We start from the raw sequence: 12,285 nt of genomic DNA, 5'->3' as shown, positions 1-12,285 counted from the left end.
TACATGGGAAATTTCTCTACCGCCCTCTCAATTTTGTTGTAAACCTAAAAGTGATCTAAAATATAAATTAACAACAACAACAACAACAAAAAAAACACACCTGAAGCTAAAAAGTTTAAGTGAGTTAACAGAGATCAATAGATGGAGAATTGAAACTGGGTTTGTCTGATTCCATAGACTGTTTTCTAACCTCTACACTGGAAGAATTGGTGTGGTTACATCACTACCTAAAACATAAAAATACATACAGAAATGTGATCAAGAGGAGAAGCAGTGAGTTTGAGATGGATAAAGATATTTATTAGAGAGAGAGATTAATTTTCAATTCAAACCCATATTTAGTATTTCTTCCATGAAAGAAGTAAACTAACACCTTTTTCAGAAAATACTGTAAACATGACTCTACACCTCACTGATTCATTAAAAGCCAAGCGCAACAATGCCTCTGGCTTCAGGTTCTTTCTTCCTGTCTCTTCTCGGCTCCATTTGCTCTTTCAAAAATCTGTCCCAACAGCTGAATGCTGATTTCTTTTTTTTCCACTTCCATTTTACTCCCTTTCCAAATGTCTTTATTCTTCTTTCAATTTTGTAGCCCATTACTGGAATAGAAATTATTCTGTCAAGACATGAAGACATCAAGACTTCTTCACCTTTGAATAACATCTAATATTTGTGTACTTCTTGAGGGCTAAACACTACTCTCCTCAGAATACTTGATTTCCCGGCTCACAGAGCCTGCTCTGTCACCGTCATTCATCCTTCTTATCCTTCCCTAGTAGTTGTTCTTTGCTTTTGAATCTGATCACTGAATCCTATTATGGAAATTACTGCCCACTTTGAATGTCTTAATCCCTAGGGGCTGGTCAACCCCTCCCAACATCCAACAGGAAGGTGAAATGAACAAAGAAGAAAGAAACCTGAGGAGCTTCCACTTTTCTTCGCCTCTGTGGAAATGCTGCAGATGTATCACTTTGCAAGCAAAACCCAAGTGCTCCAGGCCCCTGGTAGCTTTGCCAGGGACTGTCCCTTCCGAAGATCGTGGACAGCCCCCCCAGCGCCCCCCCCCCCCCCAGTTTAGCTAACAACAGCCCGAATCTGTGTAACATAGTCCTGAGAGAAACGTGTGCTTTTCAGGGGTGCTACTTTCCAAATACCCTTTATTTCTAAGGTTAAAGAAAATGATTTAGATAGGGGCTCAGTAGCTTTGCTAATTACCCTCCGAAGACTCGAAACTGCCATCCTGTCGCCCTGTATTCAAAACTCAGGTCAGGTGCGTTAAACGTAACATATTGCCTGGAAGTTGCAGCAGCAGATGGCTGCAGAGGGGATGAGAGATGGTCTGGGCCCCTATAGGAGGCCAACACACTGGGGGTTCAGTTCGCAGTGCAGCTTACGTACCTGTGTCCGTGGAACTTGTGTGGTCCCTGCTCTCCGTGTATGTATTTTTAGCCGTGTTATGCAAGGTTGGCTACTTAAAGAGTCTCCCTACAAAACAGGATTTATTTCCAGGCTACGCATGAATCAGAACATCTGCACCAACTTGCCATCTCTTCTCAAGGCTTGGGTGGTTCCTTCCTTACCTCAAGTCCTCTTGGTGTGCCTATGCCATCTCTCTCTGTATAACAACTGGCTGGTTATCTCCATTTCTTCTGGCCACATCCTACAACAAGCTAATGTTACTCCTTTCCCTACCTAGCGATACCCAGTTTGGTCAGTTCTTTGCACTGGGGCCGGTCTCCTGCACTTGGTCCTGCGGCCAGATGCCTGTTTTCCTGCTATGGCGAGTCCTCAGCAAACAGAAGAAAAATGGAAAACAAGAGGTCTCCTACCACTTCTGTAAAGCACAAAACTATAATAGAGTCACGTGCAATCTAAATGCTTTATGGGCCTGATCATATTCTCTCTTTTCACCCCTCCAACTTTTCTGGTCCCTCTGAACCTGGTCATAACGATGATGGAAATTTCTCGTCATTTAACTTACACTCCTTGGCCCAGTCCTCTGACCCCTCCGAGCTTCATTTGGCTCTGTTCCCAGCTGTAAACCAGTGACAGGCATTTCAAACATGCTATCACCAGAAGCCTCCATTTATTTTATCCCACACTTCCTTGATCCTCCTATTTCAATTTCCTGAAAATATAGAATCCATCTGTTATAAAATCTTTCGACATTTCACCTCTCCATCTCAGAATTTCTTCCTTAAACCAACCAGCCTTTTCTAGTTCTCTTTCTTGTTTGTTTTTTTGTTGTTCTTATTTCAGATATACATCATACATACATATATTATTACACATACATATGTATGCATATGTATGTATGTGTGTGTATGTATGCATGTATGTATATGCCTTACTGCTTTTCAAAACTTGCTTTTAATCTATGCTCATTCCTTCTTTTCCTACTAACTCCAAGTTACACTCCATTCTATTACCTCCTGTTGGTTTCCACATAACTTGTCACTTCTGTTTTATAATTAGTCTCCAGTCTTCTTCTGCTCAGTACACACATGTTCTAATCTAACCAAATCCCGAAGAGAAAAACAAACAAAATTCTCCTCCAATCTTGTTTCCTTCTCAACTGTCAACTCATGATCTTTCCTAGCTTCATTGCTAAACATCTGAGAAGCATAGTTTACACTTACTGTTTCTCCTTCTTCACATCATCCTTGCTCCTCTCCGGCTCCAACCTGGAGTTTTGACCCATGTAGAGAAAGTGTTCTCTGAGCAGACACACAGACTTCCAGTGTGCCAGCCACACTCTCAGTGCTCTTGCCCAAACTTTTTATAATGACAATGTTTAATGCATTTCATGAAATTCTACATCCGATCAACTACTGCATTTAATTCGCACAAGTTGCATTAGTATTTTATAAATGTGGAAACTATGGCTCAACGATGCGAAATGATTTGCTCAGGTACCAAAAGATAAGTGACAGAATGGTCTCAAGCCCAGGTCTTTGGACCCCAATGGCATTTGACACAACTGGAAATTCTCCTGCATTTTTCATGAAAATATCTGGGGGTTCATCGTCTATATTTCACTGCCTGTGACAATTTCATCTCATTAATTGGTTCCTCCTTCAAGTTACCCTTTCATATAGGTTTTTACCGAAGTTACAGTACCTGGATGTCCTTTCTCTTCCCTTCATACCCTTTTTCTCAGAAACGTATCTATTCATATGGCTAAAACTTCCTGTAGCAGCGTCCCAAGTTATGTTTTGTATCCTGGCCTTTCTGCCAAGGTCCAGATTTTATACTTCAGCTTCCACCTAAACATGTCTGTAAGGATGGTTTACTGGCATCATCAATTCAGTGTATCTATAATCAAATGCATGATCTTTCCTACACACAAATAAGGAAAATCAACAAAAGTTGATGTTTAATTTCCCCCTCGCCTTCTTTTTCTCATTTAACTGTATCATCATTCACTGTATTATTCTATCTATTCAACTGGAAGCCCATGTAATTTTACTTATGTGTTCTTTTCTCTCAGTGCCTTGTCATCAAGATCTATGATTTCTCCTCCTGAAACGTCTCTGGAATGTCTTATTCCCATTCATATCATTACTTCAGGTACACATGGCTTCTTACATGGCTTATTCACATGCTTACTGAAATATGATTTTGCTCTCATCCCTTTCCCTCCCAGATGTATCTATCACATGACCTGCTCATGCCACCTCTCTGCTTCAATATCTTAGATACCATCTCTTATTCATATAAAAGAGGCCAAATTCCTTTCATAGCCTGTCATCCCAAGCCTCCCACTCTCTGACCCCAACATAACTTTTTAGAATCGTGTCCTATTAGGTCTTACTGTGTGAGTGCATTTTTTTGCCAAAATAGACAATTTTTAATGTTGAACAAAGCATTCAGTTTTCTCACTTCTGGAACTATCCTGATTCTTCAGCTGGGGAGTCCTTCATCTCCACTTATAAAATCCTCCCCACCTTTCAATGCTCAGATCAATAGCCAGTTCCCATTTTTATACTAGTTTATTTTCAATGCTGCTAAAAATAATCAGGAAACTGAGGATTGCTTGAGTCGTCTCTCATAATAGATAAAGAAATATGCCAGGAGTATCAACGAGCCTCAGACCCATTGGAATTTGAAATAGGTACATATAAGCCACCTGTTTTAGGATAGAAAGGACAAGAATTTCCACTTAGAAGACGAGGGCAGTACCTACCTGAAAGCCATCTTCTCCCCTTTGCTATGTCTTATGAAATGTAGATTTCTCCATCTTCCTGTAGTGGTTCCCAGACCTCTGATAAGGGCTTTCATCTCTCTGACTCCGGTCTGCTTTCAATTCTGAGATACTGATCTCATCTTTGTTTCCCCTCTGCCCAGGTTTTAGAGAATTCTGGAAATTATCCAAAACAGTATGGTTGACCCTTGAATAACGCAGGATTGAGCCATGGATTTTTTTTTTAAATCTGCATATGAATGGATCTGGGGCTCAGTTCAAACTCACGTTATTCAAGGGTCAACTGTATTTCCCATGCCCTTTGGGAATCCAAGTATGCAGAGAGCCCACTTAAGTTATAGGAGGATTTTCTACAGTGGGGTGGTCAGCACCCCTAGCCCTCAAACTGTTCAGGGATCAGCTATAATGTCATGATACTTAAACAGCAGTCTCACAATCTTGACTCAGTGGACTGGGTTGAATAATGTTGTCTCCCAAAATTCATGTCCACCTAGAACTTTAGAATGGCCTTACTTGAAAAGAACTTCTTTGTAGATGTAATTAAGATGAGGTCCTACTGGATTAGGGCAGGTCCTCAGTCGAGTGGCTGGCATCCTTATAAGAAGGCCGTCTGAAGACAGAGACACACAGAGAAGCATGCCATGTGAAGATGGGGTTAGAGGTTTCAGTGATGTGTCTATAAGCCAGGGAACACTGAGGACTGACAAACCCCCAGAAGCTGGGAGAGAGGCATGGGATAGATTGTGCCCGCTGACACTCAGGTTTTGGACTTCTCGCCTCTAGAACTGGGAGGAAATCAAGCTTGCTGTTTTTAAGTCACTCAATTTGCAGTGTTTTTTGTTGTAGCAGCTCTAGGAGCCTAGTACATTCAGTCAACTCGTGGCATCAGAAACTGATGTCTAGTTTCCATCACAGCACATCTGTACCCTTTTTTGGATTCTTTTTTTTTTTTTTTAAATTCCCGACACATCCCCAAAGGTCTCAGCCTTATCCTTTTTGTGACAAATTTTGAAAGGTGTCCTGAGAGCCCACTTCACTACCCTGCCCCCCACCCCACCCCTGTCTCTCCACGCAACTCTTCTCTCCTCTGTCAGCAAGACCCTTAAACTGCACCAGGAGAATAGTATCTGACACTTTTGTGAGAGTCAATTTGGACATCAAAAGCCAACTTCCCTATCATCTAATCCCTCTGGTCAAAACAAATGTTTCTGCCTGTTGTAACTTCATAGCCCCTCCGCCTCGATTACACCCGTCACATTCTGCCTTAATGGGAGTTAGTTGCACAAAAATCTTGCCTTCCTCCCACAACTGATTAAAACTCTTAAAGGCAGGCACCAGCTTTCATTAGTATTTGTACACAACACAATGCCTTCAGTAATAAATTCATTCAATACCCACTAATTTCCATCCCACAATATAGCCAGGACATTTCAAAGTACTTAGTAGGTGTTTGGTCAACATACCTTGGATCAAAATGAATGATATCTGAAGCTTTCCTTTTCTTCATCTTAACCTGTTGAAAAATGAACCTAGACCTTTCTTTGCTTTAGCTCACCTACCCTTCTGGTTAAATTATTTGATATCAGACACCGCTGACATACCTTTTGCTTTGAAACAGGAAACAGCGCCAAGAATACATTAATCTAAACCCACTGCACTTCTAAATCTCAAAGAACAGAGAGCAAAGGAAGCTGGATTGAGGCCAGAAGGGACCAACTTTATTCCCTCATTCTGTGTTGCACCCCCTATGTCTAATCTTCCCTACCCTACCAGGTGGTTTAAGAATCTTATCCTTTCTTCAGACTGGAAAAGGAAGTGGGGGCTGGAATTAGGTGTATATAAATTGTTGAAAAGGCTTTCTGTGGATTTTGAGGGCTGAGCTAGAGTATCATTTTTGTAGAGTGAACCAAGCCTCTAATTCGAGAATGAAGGTCCATATTCATTCTCTGGCATGAGTCCTATCAGCAGAATCACTGAACCCAAGGCTAAAAAATAAATAACTAATCTCTCCACCCAGGGAGGCTGGTAAACAGTGCAAATACAGAGTTCTGCCAAGAGGAAGAAGCATATAAACCAGGCAACTGCCAAGCACTTTATCATAAAAGGGAGGCTTCCACATTAATCGTTAAAGCATTCAGAAAACGAAATCAGATTCAACAGTAGCCAGGTTCCTGCAGAATGACAGCAGCAGAGAAATTGGCCTCCAAACACTGCAGATGTGAGATCCGTGGTTCTGATGTTTTCTTCACACGAGATTCCTTCAAGAACCTTCTAAATGTATGAGATGACCAGACCCAACCCCAGACACTAATCAGAACCTCTGATGCTTGCCCAGAGATATGTGGTTTCACAAGGTGGTGCAGTGATTCTGATGTATGCCCAAGATGCCAAAAATCACTCAGAAACACTCTGGCTTGTACACCTTCCACTGGTTACTAAATGTTAACCTGAGGATCCTTGCTTTAACCCTGACTCCAGTTCTCTCAATTCTACAATGGAGATCATAATAGTATTTGGCCATCAATCTCTAATGAGAATTGAATAAAATAGTGCACGCAGAGAGCCAAACAGTGTGACTGTCACACAGCAAATGCTTGGCAAGATGTCTGTTTATTAGGGCACCTGCAGGAGAGGCTACCTGCCTAACAGACAGTAGCAGATACCAAATGCCTGACACTTAAATCAGAAATCTACATTATTACTTCTGACTGTAAACCTTGATGGCCGTATCAGCCATTTCCGGAAGCAGATAAATATGTCGCTATTATTATTACTTTTATTTGTTGAAATACTCTTAGAGTGTTTGATCCTCAGGAAGCTATCATCATCAATGATTTTATGAGTGTACTGAGAGTAATGTTTAGGTGCCCAGCAAGAGAAAAGCAAATAGGAACGCTTCTCTGCTGTTCAAAGATGAAGGTTCTGAGATCAAAGAGCCTGAGTGACGTGACCACATCCCTACAGATAGTGCCAAATGCCACCCTACTGATAAGGCTGCTGCTGGGAGACCAAAACCTGCATTCCTCTCTTAATGCCTCCTCTGGCTGTCTGTTGACAAGGAACATTTTGAAGATTCTAAGAATTATTTTATGACTGTAGTGGTCATCGTTGCTTTAGGGACTCAATTCTACACCTGTAACACTCAGGTTTTTTGTTTTTTGTTTTTTTCTTTTATCGAGGGACTTTAGTTTACTTATGGGCTCCTAAATAAGAGACAGGAAAAATAAAAATGGAGAGACTTTCTCTCTTGCTATCTGCACTACTGCACCTCATCGGCTAAAACAGATGCTCTGTTGGGTTCTCTAAAGCAAGAACTCCCAGACTATCATGGGCACTTATTCAGCGACCAGAGTGGATTCTGTAACACTTTTGTACACACACACACACACACACACACACACACACTCTGAACCCATACCCACCCCCTTCCACTCCTATGGTCTTGTATCAGACTGTTGGCTAGAATTTGGAAATGTGACTATGGAAAGCTATATCATTTAGAAATAATACATTTGGTCATAATTTCTAAATCTTCATACCAGCTGCAAAAGAGTGAAGCATTTTGCTTCCTGTAAGACCTTTAACAAAGCAACTTAGTCATTCTTTGATGAGAGTATGCTTTAGAGGCCTGATAACTTTGTCAGGTCTGAGTATCACAGATTCTAGATCTAAAAAGGTTTTAAAAAATAGTTGAACTATACATATCTGTCCCTCCTACCCCCCAAAAAATGTGGTTTTGGTTAAAGTTAAGTTTCATGGTAAACATAGAAATCCAAAGTATGAAGGGCCTTTAAATGTATTTATTTGAATATCATGATTCATGCCTCAAAAAGAATACTGGAATTTCTCTGTCACACTTATGTTCACGTGAGCTGCATAATTTTCTTTTTACATTGAATTATTTTGTCAAAAAAATCATTGATCATGTGTAGGGACATATGACATTTATTAACTTAAACACCTAATGTATAATATTGAAATATATAGTTTTATTGGGAAAAATACTATAAGACTAGATTAAAAGATGGGATTATTTCAAAGGAAATTATTGCAAAGTATTTATCATCCGATGTCTATAGAGATTGTCTGAAGAAGTGCTATCCAGTAGATCTATAATGCAAGCCACGTATGTAATTGTAAATGTTCTAGTAGCCTAACTTAAAAAGGTAAAAAGAAATAGGCAGAGTAAAATTTAATAAAGTTTTATTTAACTCACTTTATTCAAAATATTATCATTTAAACATGTAATCAGTATTTAAAAATCACTAATGAACTCAATTACATTCTCATTTTTTATCATGTCTTTAAACTCTGGAGTGTAATTTACACTTACAAATGTATCAGTTTCAACTAACCACACTTCAAGGAATCAGTAGCCACACTTGGCTGGTGGCTACTATATTGGGTAGTGGAGAGCTAAAGCATTTTTTAAAAAGGAAAAATAAGAAAACCAGAAGAAAAATCAAGATAATGGCAAGACTTAAAAGTTTATATATATATATATATATATATATATATATATATATATATATATATATATATGACACTTATGGCCTTATTTTTAACTAAAAAAAATAAGACAGAGAATAAACTCATTTATGAATACTAGACCACCAATCTATGAAATACAACTATGCTTAATTGAGATAAAAGACACATTGTCTATGATTTATATTCTTTAAAAAACTTAATCTTTCCTGCCATCATTAGCATGAGCTTGTAGATCTAAATGAAAGAGCAGTTTAAAACAGCAAATATTTCTTGAGAATGTGCTTTAGGCTCGGCCCTTTGTTAGGAGCTGTGAGAAATTCAAAACACAGTAAACACATTTCCTATGCAGTAAGTGCGGTGTAGCGGAAGGAGCCAGATAAGTCTGGATTTGGATTTTCATGGGCAAATTACTCCCGTCTGAACTTAATTGATTTCTATAAAATTGATGTAATAACACCAACCTCACAGGGTATGCTGCTGTAAATGAGACCAATTACCTAGTGCAATGCCGGCCTTACAACCGTACTTCACAGACACAAAGTCCCTTTTACCTCCTTGACCTTATTCAACAGTTAGTGATAGTCTGCTTTGTGAAAGAAAGATAATGTATCCAAGATCATTCTCAAGCGAGGCAACACAGCCCTTAATTAAAAAGCTTCATCGTGCGAAGCACAATTTAACAACCGTGGAAAGTTAGAGAATGAGGATTGAAGACTGACCACCTGCTGGATGCAGGGGTGAGCTTGCTTTAATCATCATGTAGATTTGGATACGGGAGATGAAAATGTCAGACAAGAAGAGTAAAGTGATGGTACCCAAGTAGGTGATGTGTTGGGGCAACCCACTAAACCGGTTTGCTTGGAACTGGGGAGGTCCATGGGATGCAGGACTTTCAGCGAGAAAACCCGGCAGTCCTGGCAAACTGGAATGGTTGGTCTAGCACAGGATGAAGAGAAGTTCGGTAGGTGTGTTGGTGAAGAGAATCAAGACATTCAGCTTGATGACAATAACATTTTGATATTGCGAGACGGATAGAAGATTGAAATGGGTACTCCTACTTCTTCCACTGAGAGCAGGAGAAACCGGTAGGCAGCGGGTTTCTGAGTTATCTGGGGATACTGTCCAAAATCTGGTTGAACTGAAGTGACTTTTTCCATTACTTGAAAACATTAAGGGTGTTACATGTAATTATTTTGAAAGAACTCAGAAGGAAGATGACAGAGAAGACTGCACCCATGATCACCTTCCTAAAGACACTTTTCTGTGTTTTTATTAAAATTTATCAGGGTGATGATGGTCAACAAAACTAGATAGGTTTCAAGGAAGACACACTTTTATGAGATTACTACCTCACTAACAGAACTTCCAAGCTAAGGTTTTTCAGGGTTGCTTTGGAAAGGTAGTTTTGACATCAGTAACTGGAAAGAAAGAACAACCAAGAGAGGGAAGACGGTGACAGCTCTAGATACACTCTCTAGAGCCAAATAACTCAGTCTATCTTGTCTGAATTCATTTCCTTTCTGTTTATGAATCAACTAGGAGACTTCTAGCGAATATTTCCTAAGTTAGAAGCTTATCTCTTGGCTTCCTAGATCCTATTGGCAGAAACATTACTCTAAATTTAGCGTTTATAACCAATAAACATTTAATGCTAGACTTTGGTTGCTTGCCAAAATTCAAAGTATCATTATAAATCTTCATGGAAGGAAGAAAAAAAATAGTGCTTTGGAAACTCCATCAATGAGAGTCTCCATGCAAAAGAATGATGGATCGTATTCTACCTGTTTAAGGGAAAGGGAACAAACATCTTAATTACACTAATGGCTTAGAGTTTTTTTCATGTAATTGCAAGTCTGAAGTTTTTCTTTGCTGCTAATTTTGTATGAAACATATTTGTGCTAAATATTCCCTTACCATACACCTAGAGATGTTTATTTACACAGATGCAAGGTATTTGAATTTAGGGGAAGGGGGTCATTGAAGCCAGAACCCAAGGCCAACCCCTCTCCAACAGTAATTTGTGGTTTTTCCTACATTTAGTGGTTACAAAGGAGCTTTAGACTCTGTTGGTCATGACCAATACTGCACCATTATTTTACAGGAAATTTTAGAAAAAAAGCAACCCAATAAATATTTTAGCTCACTTTAGGTGAGTTGTAGCAGTGGTGGCAAGGAAGGGATGAGGGGATCTGGGTGGTGTCCCATAAATGAGACCCAATTCTCACAGAAGGGAACTGCTTGTCCAGTTTCTTTATCTTAGCCATGAAAACAAACTTGTGTTTGGGTATAAAATAAAATAAGGTAGTAATAAAATAAATTAGGCAATGAGCCAAGTTTAGAACTGGTTTCCTTTTTTTTTTTTTTTTTAATTTAATCCATGAAAACCTCTAGGTGAAAATATTTAAACTGAAACAAAGTGTCCACTTACATACACAATGCATAATTTATATGAGTATAATGAAATATATGTAGTTCCTAAAAAAACAGAAACGTTCACGCAGATGCTATTCATGTTGAGAATCACCGAAAAGGAGGGGAAAATCGGTACAGAGTAAGGGCACGAGCTGAGAAATGTGGAATTTCAGAATGTTTGAAAGTATGGTTTGAAAGATAGCCTAGCAATTAGACCTTTCATACGTTATTTTCACTCTCTTCTGCCACTAGCTGAACATTCTAAGAAAATAAGGAAAGATAGAAAAAAAATCGTAGAACAATGTTAATTTGTGTTCAGACTGAAAAGGAACAAGGGGAAAAAAGACCAAGAAAATAAATCCAGCTAGGGGAAAAAAAAAAAAAAAAAACCTCTAGCACATATGTGGGGAAAGAAAATGCCATTTCATTGGCATGGTAGCTTGAGCAAGGATTTAATCTGATCATTAAGTTTAATATTTTTCTCCTAAAATTTTAACTCTAGAGCACAGTTTTCAATGAATGTGTGGGTGGAAAAGCAATGGAAGTTTAATTTCCTATACAAGTTAAATTATCTATGAATTTTGAGGTGTTTTCTGTAGAATATCAGTGGAGAAAACAGCTTTGGTCATTTGCAGTGTGAGCATGACAATGATTTATCAGCACTTTGTTTGGAGGTTGATATAATCAGTATAATATTTTAGCTTCCTTTCAAGAATTGTGTGTTTCATTTCATGGTTCAAGCATTCAGGAGCTGCATGGCTAATTTTATGGCTGAAATAATCATATTCAGTTTTACTTATTTGGTTTCAATGTACAGAAAAAAATCATTTCCAAGTTTCTGTCACTAACTCTTTCCTCTTAGCTAAGAAGTAAAAATAATATATTGTTATAATTGGCATTCAGTTGTAGCTTTTTTAGAGCTTGTAATATTAATTTGACTTGACTAAAACACAAGACTTCCTGAGCTGGAGATTCTTTTGGAGTTGGGGTAGCAAAAAGATGCAAGAGTTAATAAACATTCAGATATAAGATATACCAGCATGAAAGTTTCTGAAATGTTCTAAAATATTTAAACCAGAGATAATAAAACCTACTCCTCACCTTCAACTACGTCTCTTACACATAACTGTAGAATAGAGAGAAATCATACTGGGGAAAATAACAAATTAAATTATATT

This window comes from Rhinolophus sinicus, chromosome 12 (genome assembly GCF_057876585.1).
Source record: "Rhinolophus sinicus isolate RSI-liver-muscle chromosome 12, RSI-T2T, whole genome shotgun sequence".
Classification (NCBI taxonomy): Eukaryota; Metazoa; Chordata; class Mammalia; order Chiroptera; family Rhinolophidae; genus Rhinolophus; species Rhinolophus sinicus.
Note: the sequence above shows the minus strand (reverse complement) of the source record.